Consider the following 22,596-nt stretch of genomic DNA (forward strand, 5'->3'; position numbering starts at 1 on the left):
TCACCGCTAATGTCGTGCTGATATGCACCAAACGACAAAAACTGTTTAAAATTAAAGCAGTAAATAAAGCAGTAAGTAAATATGTACAAACACAACAATATTTTTGCGAGTTTCTGGCGAAGAGAATCATATCAGCTTGCGGTCTTTTGTCAAAACATGCTTCCTTTTAAAATTCTTTTACAGAAGCGGATAAGTATTCTACCACAATTACCGATATTGTTGTCCACTTAAACTCAACGATCAGGTGTAATCATAATACAATGAGATACGTTTAAGGTATGATTTATACTTACCGACCGGTGTTCATCCACTCACGACACATTCCCGTATCAAGGTATGCACGAGAGTTCATCTTACTGGGAAGTATACCATTTATCATCCGTTTTAACGTATATATATTTACAATGTGAACAAGTCACTTATTTGAATTTGAAAACAAGCCCTATGTGATAGAATCACTTATTTATGAGTAACTTGATTTTCGATGCATGAGGGCACAGGAGCAAGTCCGTGAACAGGTCAGTACTTCCGTACAGCAGAGAGACGAACTTGACTCCCGGATAAATGTGATCTTTTATCACTTATTTTGATGGACATGTGATTGTTTATCACTTATTGAGGTCGAATGCAGTATGAGATATGTACACGTATGAATGGTATCATGGAAGAACTTAGACTTTGTCTTTTATAGAAACAACCATGATACCCAGATGATAAACAGCATAAACCCCGAATATCTCAGAACCTCGGCAATCTATCAAACGAAATTTCGGTACCAAGACCATATGCCAATGAACGGTTCCCACGCGGTTTTCAGTCTGTTATGTTTATATCTCCTGCATATTTTAAAATGATCGTGAGTCTACCGGTACATCATTAGTAGAGCTACTTATCATTTTCTTTTTCTTTTGATTTCTGGAAACATGTTTCAACCGACCTCTGATGTAATATCACTTTCTCTTATATTGCCAAGAAACTCATTTTTGTTTTTCTATTGTTTTTGTGTTTTTCTGAATTTTCTCCCCCTTAAATGCAGAAAGTAAATAAATTAAAGACATATTTTTGTATTTTTGTGGTTTTTCAATGTTTTTGTATTTTTCTTGAAACTTTCTCCCCCTAAAATTCAAAAATAATGAGAAGTAAAAATATTTTTGGATTTTTTTTTTGGTTTTTAGAAAAATATTTACAAAAACGATTTCCTGATGTCGGTTACTCTTGCTTCACCTTAATGCCGTTTACCAAAAGTAAATAATCAAATCTTGATTTATCAAATGCTTTGGTAAAAAGGTCGGCACGTTGGTGGTCGGTATGAATATGAACCACATCGATAAGTCTCTTTTCAAAGCAATCATGTATGAAGTGATATTTAATATCGATGTGCTTCGTTTTCGAGTGCTGTACAGGATTTCTAGTGATCTGTAAGGCAGCCTCATTATCAACATAAATAGGAGTAGTTAGGAATTCAAAACCGTAGTCCCGCATCTGTTGTTGGATCCATAGAACCTGGGAGCAGCAACTAGACGCAGCAATGTATTCTGCTTCACATGTAGACGTAGCCACACATGTCTGCTTCTTGCATTGCCAAGTGACTAGGCGATTGCCTAAGAACTGACATCCTGCCGTAGTTGATTTTCCATCTTTCTTGCAGCCGCCGAAATCAGAATCACTGAAAGCTTTAAGATCGAAGTTATCATCCTTAGGGTACCATAACCCGGTGTCAGGGTAACTCTTCAGATAACGAAAGATCCTTTTGACAGCAGCATAGTGAGAGACCTTCGGATTCGCTTGATACCTAGCGAGAAGACAAGTTGGATACATAATGTCGGGTCTTGATGCGGTGAGATACATTAAAGATCCAATCATAGCACGATAAAGTGAAGAATCCACCGCATCCCCTTCTTCATCCGGAGTAATCCCGTGATTCTGCGGAAGAGGAGTAGAAATTGGCTTCGTATCGGACATCTGGAACCGGCTCAAGATGTCTCCGACGTACTTGGTTTGATGAATAAAAATTCCAGATTCGGACTGATTAACTTGCAAACCCAAGAAGAACGTTATTTCACCCATCGCACTCATCTCGAATCGATCTTGCATCACCTTTTCAAATTCCTTGCACAGCTTATCATCGGTAGAACCAAAGATAATGTCATCGACATACACTTGTACCAACAGAAGATCTTCACCTTTTTCTTTAATGAAGAGGGTACAGTCGATCAAACCCCGTCTAAAACCATTGCTCAGCAGGTAGGTAGACAACGTTTCATACCAAGCCCGAGGTGCTTGATGAAGACCATATAACGCCTTGTTAAGTAGTAAAACCCTGTCAGGATGTAATGGATCTTCAAACCCCGGTGGTTGCTCGACATATACTTCCTCTTCGACTACTCCGTGTAGAAAAGCACTTTTAACATCCATCTGGTACACCTTGAATTTCTTGAAGGATGCGTAGGCTAGAAAGATTCTAATAGCCTCCAGACGAGCAACAGGTGCATACACTTCATTGTAGTCAATACCTTCAATCTGACTGAAGCCTTGAACCACTAACCTTGCCTTGTTTCGGACAACAATCCCACGGTCGTCCTTTTTGCACTTAAACACCCAGCGAGTTCCGATCTTTTTGTAGTTATCGGGCCTATCAACCAATTTCCATACGCCCAACTTCTCGAACTGCTGAAGTTCTTCTTGCATGGCTTCCACCCAGGAATCATCTTTCAATGCCTCCTTCCAAGATTTAGGCTCTTCTTGGCTAACATAGCAGGCGAAAGACCAATCATTTTGTTGTCCCGATTCTCGTATCTCAGCATACAAGCCAGCATTTTCGTTGTTTCTGATTTGATTCCTTGTCCTTACACCACTGAGAACATCACCTATAATATTCTGCTGAGGATGAATGTTATGAATTCGGGTTTCAGTAACTTGAGGAACTTCAACATTTGACCTCAAGTTAGTGATATTTAATTTCCCGGTATCATTCTGAAGCTGGTGAGTTGTAGAAGATGATGCATTTTCTTCTTGGATAATTGGCGCAGACACTGGATCCGTTGCTTCTGAAGTACCTTGAACCGGACGCAGTGCTTCACCATCATTTGCATCAACATACTCCTCATCTTCCGATGACAAATTGTAATGGACAGCATCATTAAACACCTCATTTGAAGCGAGATTGTTGACAGAAGAAGACGCTTGTGAGTCAACAATGATTGGACGAGCTAACTGAGAGCCAGTCGCATTCTCGCTTTCAGACAACATTTGAGCAATTGCATTGTCATCATCAAATGTCGGCAGATTGAATGAGTCGAAAAGACCATCATAATCAAACATCCAAGGATCTCCAGAAGGCTTCGGAGGATTAGAATATCTTTGAACTCTTACTTCACCCCATTCTTCAATCCTTTTTGTAGTCAGGTTCCATACTCGCAGATTAGGAGTAGCATACCCAAGGAAGTAACCTTCGATAGCTTTGGCACCAAACTTCCCATCAGGTTCAATCATGGTACATGGTGCACCAAAAGGTTCTAGATATTCCAAGTCAGGAGTCTTCTTGTGTAGGAGTTCGAAGCACGTTTTTCCATGTCTTTTCACTGTGAGAACCCTGTTTAAAGTGTAGCAAGCCGAGGCAACAGCTTCAGTCCAGAATCGAACTGGAAGCTGAGACTCAACCAGCATGGTTCTTGCAGTCTCAATTAAGGTTCTGTTCTTTCTTTCAGCGACTCCGTTTTGTTGTGGCGTGTACCGAGAGCTGTATTCATGAAGGATTCCTTTTGCAGTGCAAAACTCATCCATAACCCTGTTTTTGAACTCGGTACCGTTGTCGCTTCGAATTCGCCTCACCTTTAGATTATACAGATTTTCCAACAGGGTGATCAAATTCTTCAGAATTTCTGGAGTCTCACTCTTGTGGACCATGAAGTCAACCCATGAAAATCTTGAGTAGTCATCAGTAACTACCAAGCAGAAAACTTCTCCGTGCACACTCTTGTGTTTGACTGGGCCGAAAAGATCCATATGCAAACGCTCGAGTGGCATGTTGACAGTGTTAACCTTCTTCAATGGATGAGATTTCTTGGTCTGCTTTCCCTTTTGACATGGCACACAGACATCTTGAAGTTGAAAGTTCTTCACATTGACACCTCTCACCAAGTTGTTTTTGACAAGGTGATTCATTTTTCTGAGGTGAATATGACCCATCCGTCTGTGCCAAGAGATCGTCTCCTTTTCAGTGGCTTTTGAAATGAAGCAAGTAACTTGTTTTGACTGAGTTATTGCTTGGCTCATATCAAGGACATACAAATCATTAACTCTTGGTGCTGATAAGAGAATCCATTCAGCGGGAATCTTGAATCCTGGCTTCAGTACATAACAACCGGCATCATCAAAATGCACGGTGAACTTCTTGTCGCAGATTTGAGAAACACTCAGGAGATTATGATCCAATTGTTGCACATAATTGATTTTATCAAAACTCACAATTCCATTTGAGATCATTCCCTCGCCGGTGATATACCCTCCTTTGTCTCCAGCAAACGCAACATATCCTCCTCTTATACTTCGCACATCGAAAAGAAGACGATAGTCGCCAGTCATGTGCCTGGAAGCCCCACTATCAACGATCCAAAGACTATTGATAGTTCCTCCTGGAGCCGCCTGCACATGCAGTTAACACATCAGTTTGAGAGGGGGACCCAAGCCTTTGTGGACTTGGGTCGTCCTTGATCATCAAGGAAAGTGATCTCAATCACTTGATGATTAGGAAATAAAACCTCTGGTGCTCCCCCTGATTTAGTGACCTGTTTTTGTTTCCAAGCTTGTTGTCCTGTACCAGTATTTGTTTTAATTGTTTTTGTATTTACTGGTTTTACATTTGTCGGTTTAGCTTGTACAGGTTTTTCATCCTTGACCTTTGATTTTAAGGCCTTCTCAATTACCTTTTTGTTCTTTTGTTTTACCTTCTTTTCCCTTTCTTTCAAGACACGTGGGTCTTGTTTCGGGGAAACCGGTTGTTTTTGGTAATTGGTTTCTTGGGGAGCACTTGTTTTTCCTTTCAATTTTTGCAAGTATGGGCAATATCTTACAATGTGCCCAACTGTTCCACATTCAAAACACATTCTCCGCTCTACAAACCTCGGAGAAACGTGTTGATGACCGGACGAAGAACCAGATACTGAACTTTGTGATCTAGATGTGCTTGGACCTAAGTCACATCCATTGGTGTGTTGGGTATAATTGTTCTCATCATTTCTCTTTAAAATTCTAACTTGTTTTACAAAATCAATGTTAGATTTATTTTGAAATGTTTCAAGTTTGTCCGTACCCTTTGATCCAACAAAGTTCACTTTCTGTTCTCTTTTCTTAGCTGGAGCTCTTTTGTTTTGCACCCTTTGAACCTTAGGTTGCTCAACCTTAGATTGTTGAATTTTAGGTTGTGCAGCCTTAGGTTGAGGAGCCTTAGACTGCTCAACTTTAGGTTGTTGAACCCTTGGTTGTTCAGTCTTAGGCTGCTGAGCCTTTGGTGCTTGAGCATTCTTGTTTTGAGCCCTCTTTTCTTGTACCTGACCCTTACCCTTTCCAGAATTCACTTGTTGTTTTCGCTCAACTGGCAGTTTTTGGTTTCCGTATTGTTTTCTAATTAGCTCACACGGAATTGGTTCACATTGAGTGACCGTCACTTTGTTACCTTTGTTTCCCAAAAACTTATCAGTTCGTCCTTCAAAAATTTTCTCAATTAAATCTTGATTTACATTTTTGATTGGAAAATCTCTGTCAGAATAAATTTTGCTGTCTCCCTTGAGCGTATACAACAAGTTATTCTTTTCAATGCTCGGTACACTGGGCTTCATTGCCTTTGGTGTTTCAGCCTTACTCGGTTTCACTGGTGGATCACACAAGATGTGATTCTCAATTGGAATGTCTGGTGTAACCGAGTTAGACTGTGGTTTCTCATTTTCTTCAGATTCATCGTCCGAAGAATCAGCATCCTCAATAATCGGAGAACTCTGTTCCTTAACAGACGATGAATTTTTCACATTCTCAGATTCAGATTGCCCCGAGGATGATGTACCAGTTGTGAACCCGAGGCCTGCTGCAAAGTCATCTAGACCGAGTGGCACAGTAGGTTCAAAACGGGGCATATCCTCGTCATTAGGCGACTTGGAGTAATTGTGATTCATCGGGGGAGGGCATGATTTGTAACCAATACATTTTGTATCCCCCTTTTTCCTTTGAACATCAATAATGTGATCCAAAACATAGCGGGAATTGGAATAGCTTTCCAATTTCTGCTTGATTGTTTCACATTCGCATCGAGCTGTAGCTAACTCTACCATTTGTTTTTCAATTGTGTCAATCAAGTTATTATTAGCATGTTGTTTTCTCAAAACAGCCTTTTGAAGTTCAGAAACATCATGTTTTAATGACGCAATTGTTGCTTTAAACTCTTTTTCATTTCTTGTTAAAAACAAGTTAGCCTCAGTTGCTTTAGAAAGATCAACAATCAATTCTTGATTGTGTTTGTGTGTGATTTCAAAAAGACTTTCCTTTTCTGCATATTCAAGACATTTAGCACATTCAACAGCAGCAGAAATAGAGTCAGATTTAGAATCACATACCTGAGAGGTTTGTCCTTCAACATGAGCCATGAAGGCTGTATGAAAAGAAAAAGATCCATCTTCAGAGAAAAATTGAGAAAGCTTCTCAGAAGTTCCAGCAGCTTTCTGGCAAAGAATAGATCTTCTCTTGCATAAAGCTTCAGCATCAGCCAATAGCTCATCAACCTCCAGATCTAAAGCCTCACTTGATAAATCACCAGCATCAAGTGATTCCCCATCCATACTTCCACTATAACCCGAGCTATCTTCATCTTCTGAAGATTCACCAGCAGACACGGGTTCTTCAACCTTTTCAACCACCTTAGCATAACATGCTGTTCCACCATTTCCTCCTTCACCAAGCTGAAGATTCCAGTTGCAAATCTCATCAGCTTGAACAACTAATCCTCTGTGGGGATTAGAGTTTGCGGTTCCAGATGTATTTCCTCCCACGGGAACTATTTGTCTGTCAGAATTGTTCTGTTGCTGCTGAGGCTGTCTCTGATTCCTGAAAGGATTCTGATTGCCTTGCTTGGGTGGCTTCTGACATTCCCGCTTGAAATGACCCTTTTCACCACAATTAAAGCAGGTGACAGCATTCTTATCAAAACCATACTTGGTGTTGTTGTTGCTTTCCAAGCTGGTTCTCCCCGTTCTCTCCATAAACTCTTTAGCTCTACGGATAGCACTAGCAAGAGCCCACTTTATATCCATCATCTCAAACTCTTCTTTATCAACCTGCTGATAATCTTCGTTGGTTAGGTTGATATTTCCAATCTGACCCGCAACCAACCCACAGTAGGCGCTAACCAAGGTGTTCAACATCTCCATATGTTCCTTGGCTATCTCAACACTGACTTTTGAAAAATTGGAAGTATCCAATCTGACAGTGTTCGGATTGGAAGTAGCTTGAAAGCTTGAAGAACTTCCATAAAATCCCTGCTGTTGTGGTTGTTGCTGTTGAGCTCTGTTAGGATCCAAGAAAGGCGGTGGAGTGAATTGTTGAGCTGTCTGTTGTTGTTGTTGTTGAGAAGAAGAATCTGGTCTTGAATACATCATTGTGTATGCTGAAGGATCAAATTGATTTGCTGCTGAAGGTCCGGTGTTGGAGATGAACGCTGTTTGAAGCTTAGCATGCTGAGTAGCTGGCTTTTCTCCAGTAATACCACCTGCAATCCCAAAATACATCTCTGGATTCTGAGGAGTGATTGTTCTTTTCGCCTTGAGCTTTTCTTCAACATCTTTGTTTTCCAATTTCTGTATTAGCTCATAAATGGTAATTGTATCTAGAACACCGTTTTCCTTGAGAATCTCAAGATAACTGCTCCACTTTGCTGGTAAGGCATCAGCAAATCTCTTCACCATATCTTGTGGAGTGGCAGAGACTTTGAAGGCAAACATTTCACTCAACAGATGGTGAAATCTTGTAGACAACTCTGCTAGACCTTCATTCTCCATGCAGGTAAAACCTTCAAACTCTTTCTTTAGCAGCTCCTGCTTGATCTTCCTTGATTGAGCATTTCCTTCACACCTTAACGTGAGCATATCCCACAAACTTTGGGTAGTCGTACAGTAGACGAATTGGTGGTATATATCTCTGTGAAGAGCCTGCGTGAGAATCATAAATGCTTTCTTTTCCAATTCAAACTTCTTCTTATCTTCGTCAGACAGTGTGCTGTAAGTTTCTGGATTTGATCCTGCAACTTCCAACTCATTTTCAAATGAAGTGAAGAAACACATCCATAGATCTTGACCTTGCCCCTGAACATAAGTTCTCAGCCTTTCTTTCCACCATCCCCAATCATTAATGTGATTAAGCTTTGGCGGTTTCGTGCTTGTACCAGTTTCACTATCGTTCTGCATCATTGCTTGAATGCTGTTGCTTTGATTTGTGACCAAAGCCCATTGATTTGCAGTTATCATTGCAGCTTGAGTTGGGGCAATAGCCTGCATCCATGCAGTTTTGTTGAACTCTGGCGTAGATTGCGTGGTTGATGATTGCGTAGATGATGACTGTGGAGTCAAAGTTGTTGTAGTCCACGCAGATGGATCCCATTGACCGTTTGTTCCCATTTTATATTTAATATATTAGGTGAAAATTAATTTTTTAAAAAAAAGATTTTCACAAACTATGTTAAAAATTGAAGGAAAACAAACTGTCGAAGGATCTAGGATCGAAGGACCTGAAAATCACAAACTGTTAAGTCTAAACAGATAAGACTCGAAAGATGCTCGAAAGATGACACTTGTTCGAAAGATCAACAGTGTTCGAAGGATCACTGTTGAGTTTCGAACAATCACTTCGAAAGATTCTCCTACACGAAGGATCCTTATCTTTCGAAGGGAAACAGTAACTCGAAGGATGTATCTTTCGAAAAGATTCCTTGAATCGAAAGACAACACACTGACTTCGAAAGATGTTCGAAGGATGGTTATCTGTCGAATCTCCTTGATCGAAGGATGATCTTTCGAGTTCGAAAGGTATCTTTCGAACACGTCTGACACACTGACACGGACGTTGACAAGTTGGTGACAGGTTGATGTGGTTGGTGAGCCAACTTTCGGCAGAAGGGATGTTTCTGCACCAACTTTTCACCAACTTTGAAAAAGTTGCCCAAAAAGGAAGCTTCTTATCCATAACCAGTACCGGAAATCAACCGGAATTTTGGCTGGAAAAATAGCAACCCTTTCAAAACAAGATTTTAAGTTACCCAAACCTTCCCGTAACACACCCGGTTAGTTTAGAACACGTTTTTATGGTTAAGAATGCAGAAAACACACTAAAAACGGGTGCTAAACCAAGAAAGTTTTTGTCCAAACACAACCAAAGTCTTGCACAAACCCGGTTTTAACAAGGAAAAGAGCCACGGCTCTGATACCACTTGTAGGTCCCTCGGAGGTTGAGGATAAACCTATTCCTTGTTATGTTCAACACTCTAGCAAGTGCGGAATCCAAGCTAGAGTGCAAACCGTAGTTTAGATGAAAGCAAAGATTACAAAGAGAAAGAGTAGACAAGCAAAGTATCAAAGTTTTCTCTTGTATTTTAGTGGACACGGTTACAGACCTTGACCAAACTGAAATGCTCTCTTACAAGACCTTGGGTTCACTCACAAAAGCTCTCAACACTATCCGAATGACTTACTGTCAAGTGAAAACCCTCATGGGATATATATACCCAAATCAGACAACCATGCACGAAGGATCAGGTATTCTGGTCGAAGGATCATCTATCGACCAGAATTACCATCGAAAGATATCGAAGGATCCAAACATACCTCGAAGGATGGTATATCCTTCGAGGTCCATAAGTATCCATCGAAAGATCATCTTTCGAGGTCATCGAAGGATACAATCCATCCTTCGATGACATCCTTCGAAGCATACAAGTTTTACATACTAAGTGTTGACTGTTTGGCCAAGTCAAACCAGGAGGATGGTTGACTTGGTCAAACACACATTCCAACACATAAACAACATAACAAAAGACGTAAACACAACAGACAAAAGACATCGTTTTATACATTACAAAATACAGACAAAGTACAGACACAAGTGCACCAACACATCAAATTCACAGTCGCAATCAAAGACTCTTTCCTGTGGACTATGCAAGTCCAAGGATCATAAGACTGTGGAGTGCAAGAAAATCAAGGATGCAACCTGCTATGGTTGTAATGAAAAAGGGCACATCAAGAGTAACTGCCCTAAGTATGTCAAGAAGGCGGAAGAAACGAAGAAGTCAAATGCGAGAGTTTTTCGCATGGATGCAAAGGAAGCGGTCCAGAACGACAACGTGCTTACAGGTACTTTTCTCGTGAATAATATATTTGCAAGAGTACTATTCGATTCTGGCGCTGATAAATCCTTTGTAGACCAGAAATTTTGCCAACTACTAAATATGCCTATCAAAACCCTTGATGTGAAATACGAAGTAGAGTTAGCAGATGGCACGATAGAAACCGTCTCAACTATTCTAGAGGGATGTGAAATGTCCATTAGGAACCATTCTTTTCCTTTATCTCTACTTCCCTTCAAATTAGCGGGTTTTGACATTGTGCTAGGCATGGACTGGTTATCCCATAATCAGGCCCAAATCATTTGCGGCAAAAGGCATATAGTGCTAAAGACTCCGAGTGGTGAATCGCTTACCATTCGAGGAGATACGCAGTACGGATTGCCTGAAGACGTATCTATGCTGAAAGCTTCTAGGTGTTTGAACAGAGGCTGTGTAATTTACATGGCTCAGGTTATAATTGAAGAACCTAAGCTGAAGATCGAGGATCTTCCTGTCATTTCTGAATACCCCGAGGTTTTTCCTGAAGAACTACCTGGTTTGCCACCAGATAGACAAGTGGAGTTCAGAATAGACATCATTCTTGGAGCGGCTCCGATAGCAAGAGCACCTTACAGATTAGCTCCGACGGAAATGAAAGAACTGAGGACCCAGTTGGATGAACTGCTGAGGAAAGGTTTTATCAGACCTAGTTCATCTCCCTGGGGAGCACCAGTCCTATTTGTAAAGAAGAAGGACGGATCGATGCGGTTGTGCATCGATTATCGAGAGCTAAACAAAGTTACCATAAAGAACAGATATCCTTTGCCAAGGATCGATGATCTGTTCGACCAGCTGCAAGGAGCAAGCTATTTCTCAAAGATCGACTTGAGGTCGGGCTATCATCAGCTAAGGGTCAGAGGTGAGGATGTACATAAGACAGCATTTAGGACTCGCTACGGTCATTACGAGTTCCTGGTGATGCCTTTTGGGCTCACAAATGCACCGGCTGCGTTCATGGATCTCATGAATCGCGTCTGCAAGCCGTATTTGGACAAATTTGTCATAGTCTTCATCGACGATATCCTTATATATTCCAAGAACCAAGCTGACCACGAGAAGCACCTCCGTTGCATTCTCGAATTACTACAGCGTGAGAAGCTCTACGCCAAATTCTCGAAATGTGAATTCTGGCTACGAGAGGTTCAGTTTTTAGGGCACGTTGTGAGTGAGCGTGGTATCCAAGTGGATCCCGCTAAGGTAGAGGCAGTCATGAACTGGCAAGAGCCAAAGACGCCTACTGAAATTCGTAGTTTCCTGGGATTAGCAGGATACTACCGGAGGTTTATTGAAAATTTTTCGAGGATTGCTGCGCCCTTGACTTCCTTAACCAAGAAGAAAGAAATATTTATTTGGGGCCCAAAGCAGCAAGAGTCCTTCGAAGTTCTGAAGCAGAAGCTAAGCAATGCACCTGTGTTGACACTACCTGAAGGTACAGATGAATTCGTAGTTTACTGCGATGCGTCACACACAGGCATGGGGTGTGTGCTTATGCAGAAGGGCAAGGTGATTGCCTATGCTTCAAGGCAATTAAAGGTGCACGAAAAGAATTACACCACCCATGATTTGGAGTTGGGTGCTGTTGTATTTGCACTAAAATTGTGGAGACATTACCTTTATGGTATTAAATTTGTGATCTATTCTGATCACAAAAGCCTCCAGCACCTGTTCAACCAGAAGGAGTTGAACATGAGGCAGCGTCGTTGGATGGAAACCTTGAATGACTATGATTGCGAGATCAGGTACCATCCCGGCAAAGCGAATGTGGTCGCTGATGCCTTAAGCAGGAAAGAAAGGGTAAAACCTATTCGAATCAATGCCAAGAGCATTGAAGTCAAGAACAATTTGATTGAGAAGATATTAGCTGCACAGCGAGAGGCTGTGTTGGAAGCTAATTATCCTAATGAAAAGTTAGGAGTAACTGAGGAGCAGTTGACTCTTAGCAAGGATGGAATCTTGAGGCTGAATGGACGTATATGGGTTCCAATTTATGGAGGACTACGAGATGTTATCCTCCAGGAAGCCCATAGTTCCAAATACTCAGTCCATCCTGGTGCAGACAAAATGTACCAAGACTTAAAGGCAAATTATTGGTGGATAGGCTTGAAAAAGTCTGTAGCCGCCCATGTAGCAAAGTGCTTGACTTGTGCTCAAGTCAAAGCCGAGCACCAAAAGCCGTCTGGCTTGCTACAACAGCCTGAACTTCCCGAGTGGAAGTGGGAATGCGTAACTATGGACTTCATAACCAAGTTACCCAAAACCAGGAAAGGAAACGATACAATATGGGTCATAGTTGATAGGCTGACTAAATCAGCTCATTTCCTACCCATCAAGGAGACGTATAGCTCCGATATGTTAGCCCAACTTTATGTAGATAAGATTGTAGCCTTACACGGCATACCTGTGTCTATTATCTCCGACAGGGATACTAGATACACATCTCACTTCTGGAAGAGTTTCCAGCAATCTTTGGGCACGCGTTTAAACTTTAGTACGGCTTACCACCCACAGACGGACGGTCAAAGTGAGCGTACTATCCAAACGCTAGAAGACATGCTTCGTGCATGTGCGATCGATTTAGGTGGTAACTGGGATAAGAACCTACCCCTAATCGAATTCTCCTACAATAATAGCTACCACACCAGCATAAAGGCTGCGCCTTTCGAGGCATTATACGGTAGGAAATGTAGATCGCCTGTTTGTTGGGCGGAAGTAGGAGAGGTCCAATTATCGGGACCAGAGATTGTTTTCCAGACAACGGACAAGATTGTCCAGATCCGGGAACGTCTCAAGGCTGCCCGCGATAGGCAGAAAAGCTACGCCAATCCAAAACGTAAGGATCTTCACTTCGAAGTAGGTGAAAAAGTGTTGCTTAAGGTATCACCCTGGAAGGGGGTGATGCGTTTCGGCAAGAAAGGCAAACTGAGTCCGAGATACATAGGACCTTTTGAGGTCATTGAACGGGTCGGATCAGTCGCCTATAAGTTGAACTTGCCTGAAGAGCTCAATGGAATTCACAACGTGTTCCACATCTGCAATCTCAAAAAGTGCTTCGCCGATGAATCATTGGTGATTCCACACACAGATGTGCATATAGATGAGAGCTTAAAGTTTATAGAAAAACCTTTGTCGATTGAAGATCGACAGGTGAAGAAGCTTCGAAGAAAGCACGTACCGATTGTAAAAGTCAAATGGGATGCTCGTAGAGGTCCTGAATATACGTGGGAAGTCGAAGCTACAATGAAAGAAAAGTACCCCTATTTATTTGAGTAAATCTCGGGTCGAGATTTATTTTAAGGGGGTGAGGATGTAACACCTCGAATTTTTGTGTCCAATGATGTGTTAACACGTGTCATTTGATTACACGTGGCATTTGTATTTAATAAAGGACTAATTTTGACAAACCTTGAAAATATGTAAATTCGAGGGTTATAAATGTCAACAAGGGTAAATATACTGTATAGTAACCCTAAATAAATGCTTGAACCTCCAAACGAATAAATCTTAGATCGTACGGAAGCGAAACGCGAAAGAAAGTGAGAGATTACGAGCTACAGGGGTTAACTGTGTCAACATGTTTAATTATACCTCTGAGTGACCCTTTAACGTTCCCAAGGCTTCGTAACAGTATTGTACGCTCACTAGAATATACTGTACAAATTCCGCGAAGTTCCGTCTTAAAACAAGAGAGTTATACTCAAATTCGTATGAGAAGGGTTAAAAGCGTCAATAATGAAAGTTAAGGCTTTCTGAATAATTAATAAACTAATCGGGGACTTAATAATGCGGGTAAATAACACGAGGCCCCTATCGGTAAATAACCGAGGGCCAAACCGCAAAGTTACCCCTTCAAAACCGAAAGGTCAGGTAAATCATTACGAAAGATTTCGTTATTAATTACCGGATTCTGATAATCATTACAAAAGATTTTTAAAATCTGAAAAACAGGCCCCTCGCGACCCGCGTAGTGTTTTGGCCTAAGTTGAGGCGGGCCGCGAGCTTCCTAAGATACGCGCCTGATATTCAAATCTTAGGCGACCCGCATTATAAACACATGGAACTTCCATGCGGGCCGCATTAGGCGCCCAGATGCAGAAAGTTGTAACATCTTGCCTTTTGGAGCCTTTGAACGACCAAACAACCAATTAATGGAGCATGGGTGCCCCCTACTCGACCCATATCACTTAGGGACACCTGCCCATGATCCATGATCAAATGTAGACTGAGTTGTGATGATCTTGTGGGCTTGTGAACACTATAAATAAGCACATTGGTTCATAACATTCACCACAACACAAACACTTCTATCTGATCATTCTAAGAGCTCTCTAGCATTCCCTTCTGCTCTCTAAGCAAGATACCACTTCTGTAAGTCGTTCATAACCATTTTGATCATACATTTCCTTAGTTATAGCTTATAAACACAACCGTCGTAACTAACGGTTGTCATTACAATAACTTACAAATGGTTCAGTCTTATGACGGATCAAAAGTGGTTTTGAGTTGGTATTAATGTGGATAATAAACCTCTAAAAGGGTTCTCCCTGATCACCACTCTAACTATGTCAAATATCGAGTCAAACGTGCGGTTAAAAAGTCAACAGAAAGCTATTTTAGCGATTTATGCATAATCTGTAATGTATACGTTATGAAACCTGTTTTGACACTCATAAAATATGATATTAAGTATATAAACTTGTTTGCGCTCGTTTGAATCGATCATTTGCTATATTGAACCGGTTCGGAGCCGAATGTCGCAAAAGTTTGACTTTTGCATTGACTTCAGTTCTGACCCGTTTTAGTGAAGTATAGACATACCTTAGGACTCTCTTAGGGCCAGGTTACATGATGGTATAAACCTCTGTGATCGGTTCATGAGTTATCCGAGTCTTTTACGCATTTCCGTTAATCGCCTAAAAGTTGACCGTAACGCCATTTTGAAAATAAAACGAGTATTTCGGACACGTGAACGGACCAGAACCTTGCTTATTAAATTATAAGCATGTCCTTAAAGTTTCACGTCAATCCGAGGTCTAGAATGAGAGTTATGCTAAATGGCGCATTTAAAGTATACTTTAGTAATTAACGGCGCAATTAGCATAACACCTATCTAAACCAAGATTTCGTCACCAAAACTTTTACCCACTGTATTAAAATAATATTTTGGGAATTTTAAAGATTTTTAATAATTTTTACCTCGCTCATAACCTGCGGTTATGGCTACGGTTCGGTAAATACCGAATATGCCCTTTTCGGCCAAAACATGAGTTCTACAAGGTCTTTTGACCCGATTCCAGTTGCTACTGATTTTAAATAATAAATAAAGTATTTTAGACTTTATAAAGTGTTCGGGAAACTCAGATTTCCTGTAGAACTCGAAAAGCTCTTTTAAAAGTCTTTAAAATGACCAAAAAGCCCCTACAGGGCATAATATTAACTTAAACTCGTTACGGGCATCACGGGAGGTATCCTACTGATACCACAACCTCTTTAAGGCATATTGACTTAGGAAATAAGCGTACGACTCTCGTGGTTAACCGTTTCGCCTATTGCGCGCACGGTTCGGCTTATGAAACTAGTTTTCATAGTTTAGCCGATACGGGTCAAACTATATTATTTGAACCCCAAATTCCAGAGTGTGAACCATAAACCCATATAAAACAAGTCTCTGAACTTGTTGGGTCAGAATCGCACTCCATTCTCGGTTTTCGCCTTTCACGCGATTAAACCATATCTATATATATCGGAACCAACCGGTCTAGGCTACGGCCATTATAACGACTCGTTAGGATTCTAAGAGGTTAATTAAAACCTTCGTTCCAGATTAGGAGCCCCAGTAAAAGATATCGGTGATTTAATCCAAATTAAGGAAATATACTTGCAAAGGTAAATACTTTAACTTATTTCCCGTATATGGGCTTGGGTTACGGTATGTTAATACCGCTTGATTGAGCATTATATTTTTCCATCGCTTAGGTGGTTAATTAAATAATATGATCGGCTCATTTAAACAGTTTTGTTTCTTAAAAGCCTTTGGGGGGTTTAATGACCGTTGTCCCGGATATCCTTGGCATCATTTTACGAAATGACCACGACCATCGACATCCCGGTGTAGGCGTACACCCGGTATATATTGTCGACATTAAATTAAAAGACGTAGCCGTTGGTTTTTATACTACGGTTTTACGCAATGTGGTGTGTCTATAAATCTTTAACCCGGCACGACCCGGGCTACTGAACGCATAAAAGAACATGTAAAACGTTCACAAGATTTTATTATAATTTTCCCAAGTTATAAAAGAGTTTGTGCCTCGTGCATTCAAATCAATTTTAATAAACATTTTCAAATGTGTCAGTTGAATGTATTTACCAGTGTAAACTGACGTATTTTCCCCAAAAAGATTAAGTGCAGGTACTATACGAAATGGGCTGGTATAGGCGTCCTAAGCATCGTACATAGTCTCGCAAACTCGATGCTGCATCTGAATGAACAATATTTATTATTTTGATCCGCTGTGGATATATTCAACTCCTGTAATACATTTGATATTACAAACAGAGGTTGAAGTTTATATATTTATCTTAAGCTTCCCCTGTGCATTATATAATTGTGTGGTTTGACTATATTGTTGCCAACATCATCACGGTAATCCCCCACCGGGCCCACCAGTGAAACACGTGGAAATCGGGATGTGACAGAACAATGGACCAATTGTATCATATCTCGTCTTTGCGGACGATGTCATGCTTCTTGGAACATGGGAGGAAGAAAATGTTATTAATATTCATCGTCTTATGAGGTGTTTTCACTTAGTCTCCGGATTAAAAATAAACCTTCATAAATCCTGTCTTTACGGGGTTGGCACGTCGGTAGAAGAAAACAACCACTTGTCAAATCTTCTTGGTTGCAATTGCGGGTCTCTACCATTCTCGTATCTCGGGCTCAAGGTCGGGGGAAACATGAACTGTTACCAAAACTGGACTCCGGTCATTGACACTTTCCAGCACCGCCTCTCTCTTTGGAAAGCCAATACCTTATCCATTGGTGGTAGATTGACGCGTATTAAGTCGGTACTTGACTCCCTACCACTTTATTACTTCTCCTTATACCAAGCACCCGGGAATGTTATAGAAAAGCTTGAGAAACTTAGAATGAAATTCTTATGGGGAGACACTGATGCTCGTAACAGAATGTACTGGGTTCGATGGGAGATTATCACGCTTCCAATCTCAATGGGGGGCTCGGCTTAACCTCTCTTCAAGACGCGAACTACAGTCTACTAGCGAAATGGGCTTGGCGATTTAAATCGGAACTGGAAAGGCTGTGGAGAAAGGTCATTATGTCTATCCATCATAGCCCGAGGCACGGTAATTTTTTACCTTCCAAGAAAGGTTTGTCTAGCGTATGGAACAATATCATTAAAAAAGAAGCAATACTTAGAAATAAAAACATTCATCTGTGTAATCTCCTTGTGAGCAAGACGGGTAACGGGCTTAACACTCAGTTCTGGACTGATAACTGGGTCATGGGGTGGCCATTAAAATTCAGATTTCCTGCTCTATTTAGCCTGGAAAAGTTCAAAGGCTGCTGTGTTCGGGAAAGATTGGAAGTCTCGGAAAACGGCCAAGTCATTGGCCCAAAATGGTGCTGGGCACGAGATCCGGTTTTGCAGCAGGAGATAACAGAACTTTTGGAGCTATGCAACATCATTTCTCAAGTCTCCTTATCCGATTCTGTGGACGTTTGGGGATGGTCATCGGAACAGTCAAAGGAATTCTCGGTTAGCGAAGTTAAAAAACTACTTCAAAACAATAACATGCAAAGCAACGTGGATAAATATGAATGGAATCGATGGGTTCCTTGGAAAGTAAATATTTTCGGGTGGCGAATAAATCTTGATCGCCTACCAACTAGAACGACACTATCAAGAAGGAATATTACTTTGACTTCGCTTACATGTCCACTCTGCGGTGAAAGGGATGAAACGGTCGAGCACATTTTTGGATCATGTTATATCAGTTCAGTGATATGGCATTTGGTGTCTAGATGGCTCTCCATTCCTCCTATCTATGCTTTTAGCATTTCGGATCTCCTACATATTCACAACCATATCAACTGCCCGAAGCCTATGAAAAAACTGGTGCATGCCATCATACTTACAACCTGCTGGAGCTTGTGGAAACTTCGCAACGATGTGGTCTTTTCGGGCAATAGAGTTGACATCTCAAGATTATGGGCGGATATCAAAGCTACAAGTTTCTTATAGATAAAAAACAGAGCAAAAATGCACACGCTTTATTGGTCTAATTGGTGTAATTTTAATGTTTTATAATCTTTCTGTTTTGGTTGTCTTCTAGCATCTTGCTAGTTTTGTTTTTTCTAATAAAATTCTGCCGTTAAAAAAATTAACGATAAGGGTAAATGGCGTCACTTTATATATATCTATATATGTGTATATGGAATCATTATTCCATATATTAATAAGTAACTTTTTCATGCATAAACACTTGTAACTTGAGCTTTGGGGATTTCTCAAAAAAAAAAAAAAAAAACTTGATTTTCTTTGTTTTAACCCAAAGGTTTTTGCCTTTTGCAATTTTAACCCTACAAAAAATTGTTTTTTAACTTTAACTCAAAACTTTTCATTATTTGCAATTTAACTTCACAACTTTTGTCAATTATACTTTTCGTCTTTGGTTTAACGTTTTTTACGTTTCGTTACGTATAGTTCTAAATTTTTCGAGTTAATACGACGCAACGTATGAGTGTGGTTCAACTTTTTTATGTTTTGTTTCAAATTTTGCAAGTTAACACGGCGCAACGTGCATGTGTGGCTCAACGTTTTTAGCTCTATTTTTTCATGTTTGACAGGTTTGTCGCAACACGCAGATCCTAGGTCGAGTTAGTGTTGGTGGTCGATCACGGTTGTGTGACATTAGTACTATCTGACAACGTTTTACGCCCCGCCGTAACGCGGGGTGTGCTTTGGGGGTTTTCCAAAGGAAAAATGGTTATGTATATGGTTGTCGTAATCTTGGCTTTAGGGGTTTTAAAAAAATTGATTTTTTTTACTTTTCACCCAAAAGTATTTCATAAATTAATTTTAAACCAAAACTATTTGTTTTTTTACTTTTAACCCAAAAATTTTTATCTTTTGCAATCTATCCTCACAACCTTTTTTACTTTTAACTTTGATCCTTTATAGTTTTCATTTTTCGCAAATTTTCCGCTTTATGCTTGGTTCTAAATTTTGTGACTTAACACATCGCAACGTGCGTCTTTGGTTTAAAGTTTTTACGTTTCGTTCTAAATTTTGCGAGTTACCACGACGCAATGTGCGTGTATGGGTGAACGTTTTTACATCGTCTATTTTTTCCCGTTTGACAGGTTTAACATAACGTACGGGTCCTAGGTCGACTTAGTTATAACTAAAGAATTCCCGCCGCATTGCGGCGGGTCTCAATTCTACTTATAGAAATTTATTAAGACTGTTACTTATTTTAGGCAGCTTTGATAGACATATAAATTTATGCATCGATCATTTATACATTGTACAACACGATTTCTAAATAAAATTTATATCTAAATACAAATAGAAAAACTACGTTACAATGACATACTATAAAAAAATCATACCTTAAAAGTTATAAACAAAAATCAAAATCTACTCAAAAAGATTATAACAATAAAATACTATAACATTTAAACTAAAAAATAAAAACAAATAGCAAAAAGACAAAAGAACGTTTGTTTGATTTTCCTAGATTTAAAAAAAAGTAGAATAAAACAAAAAACTGTTGGTTGATTTCACTCCACTATAACAATTTAGTTCAATTAAATAACTGTTCAAGAAACAAAAATCAAAATATAATGTTTAATAACCCACATAAGGTTTTTATGTGTATAATAATAATTAAAAACAAAAAAAAATGTGATTGAATGAGCACACGGAGTTTTTATCTATCTCAAATGGAGTTAAGAAATTGTCCTATTATTATTCTTATTTAAACCATGAACCATGTGTATATCTATTATCTATATTAAAACAAAACACTTTGGTGCCACTTGGCATTTGCTTAGGTTGCTTGATGACACGTGGCATCTCATCCCCTCCTCTTTTTTTCCTTTGAGCGGCAAATTATTTCTTCTTCCTACGCTCTTTATGTTTTTGAAACCGCCAGAATTTTAGAAACTAATCAATTCTCTCAATCAATTGAAATCATTATCCACCCAAACCCTAAATCATTCTTTCAACGGTTTCTCTTCAAATCTTCAGAAACCCTAATACATTATTTCCTAAATGGTATGGGATGAATACTCTCAAGTTTACTGTCTATCAACGTGAATAAAAGATTGTTGCTTCAAACACAGGTTTTTTTGAGTATGTTTCTTCAACCCTAGATCAGATTTCATTCATCATTCAGCCCGCTCACTCATGTCGTTTATTCTCTCTGCGAAAATGTAGAACCGCCATCGGTTACGTCCCTAATCGGACTCGAACGCCAAATAATCGCCTTTTTCAGCCTAATTGGACTCCAGCCGTCGTCCGCCGCTGGCCGCCGTCGTTGTTATACATTTGCAGTTGCCGCTTAGCGGCTCCATCTTTATAGGTTTGGCTTTTTTTTACATTTTTATTACATTTTACTTTCATACCATTCTTATTGGCTAACATTGAAGCCTAATTGCTAACATCGCAGGTGAAATACGGAACTTTTGTTTTGGAGATCAAAGGCTCAGTACCATTTTTTTGCACTTGGAAGGTATGACGGTGCCTTTTTTAGTTATTTTGCACTTAAAAAGCATCACTTTCACTTAGAACTGCACATATTAGTATGCCATCTTTAAATAACAAATATGTTTTTCATCATTTTCACTTGAGTCTTTACACGTCTTAAATTGTTATTCTCAGAAGAGCCAAATGGTTGCGAAGGGGCCTGGATGTGGTATTATATTGATGAATCTGCTTACATTGATGTTCATGAAGTAATTGTGCCCCAAATGATACAAAAAATTGTTTGTTAATATCTTACAAGTAGCTTAGAAGGCTGAATTGATTGCTGGATTTCTATAAAAGGTTGCTCTAAAGAGTGGCTTGCAGGATAATAAATTAAAGGAGATAGTTATGATAATATGGATCATTACTAAAGCATCATTTTATCTGATTAATGTGTGAGATTAAGTTATTGTTTTAATAGATAAAATAAATAAATTGTTTGTTAATATCTTACAAGTAGTAGTAAACAGTAATGCCATGGCATCTGATTTTACAAGGATAATATCAACATTGTAGATTTGTGAGGATGGCACCAAGACCATGTCTACACGTGAAAGGAAGGTTGCCAAATACTACTTGAATGATCTACACATTAACTTTGTTCAATCAACAAGTTTATGAGGATGGTAGTTAAAAATTTTGCATCTGATGTTTATATATTTTGCATGATGACAGGTATTTAATGAAATTCGCAGGCAACCTTCATAACTTCCAATGCCAATGCTCTGACTACCCGCACCTATGTCTGTTGTAGATATATTTCTCCTTAATAATCACAAGAAGATGAATGCTTATAAAAGTCCAATGGTACTCAGGGTCGTTCTGATGTTGCTTCTATTGTTGATGTATGTTCTATAATAGGGATAAGCATTTGGTCCCGGGTACTGGTACCGAACTGAACCGGTATATTCGGTACCGGTACTGGTACCCATTTTCTCCATTTTTCGGTACTGGTACCGGTACGTACGGGTAACACACTGGTAAATACCGGTACCGTACCGGTACTGAACCGGTGTATTCGGTACCGTTACTGATACCACTTTTCTCCGTTTTTTGATACCGGTATTTTCGGTACCGAACGGGTACCATGCTCATCCCTATCCGTAAGCATGATATATTCTTTGTTTAATTGTACCAATAAAAATATAATCATTTTACACTTTTGGTTGGTCAGTGTTTAGGTTGTAAGCTCGAGGAAATGGTCATTTTTGTAATGTTTATACTATACAATTCATGCGCAGGTTATATCGATCTGTCAACACAATTTTGACAAAATAGGTTAATGGTTTTTGGAAAACGCCCATCATAATTTATCATTTTGTGGCTCATTCTCCTACTTGAGATTGTAGAAACATTGAGATTTACTAAAAGTAAGTTTAGTGCAACAAGTTGGTTCTTGGAATT

At 39.7% G+C, this 22,596-nt stretch overlaps 1 long non-coding RNA gene across 1 annotated transcript; it reads left to right on the forward strand.

Moving 5' to 3' along the window:
* The first annotated feature begins 20,804 nt into the window (after positions 1-20,804).
* On the forward strand, positions 20,805-21,629 carry LOC110938558. The gene is made up of 3 exons (XR_002591484.2): positions 20,805-21,028; positions 21,116-21,178; positions 21,328-21,629. It is a non-coding gene; the product is annotated as an uncharacterized LOC110938558 (long non-coding RNA).
* Positions 21,630-22,596: the final 967 nt, after the last annotated feature.

The sequence above is a fragment of the Helianthus annuus genome, chromosome 5 (assembly GCF_002127325.2).
Source record: "Helianthus annuus cultivar XRQ/B chromosome 5, HanXRQr2.0-SUNRISE, whole genome shotgun sequence".
Classification (NCBI taxonomy): Eukaryota; Viridiplantae; Streptophyta; class Magnoliopsida; order Asterales; family Asteraceae; genus Helianthus; species Helianthus annuus.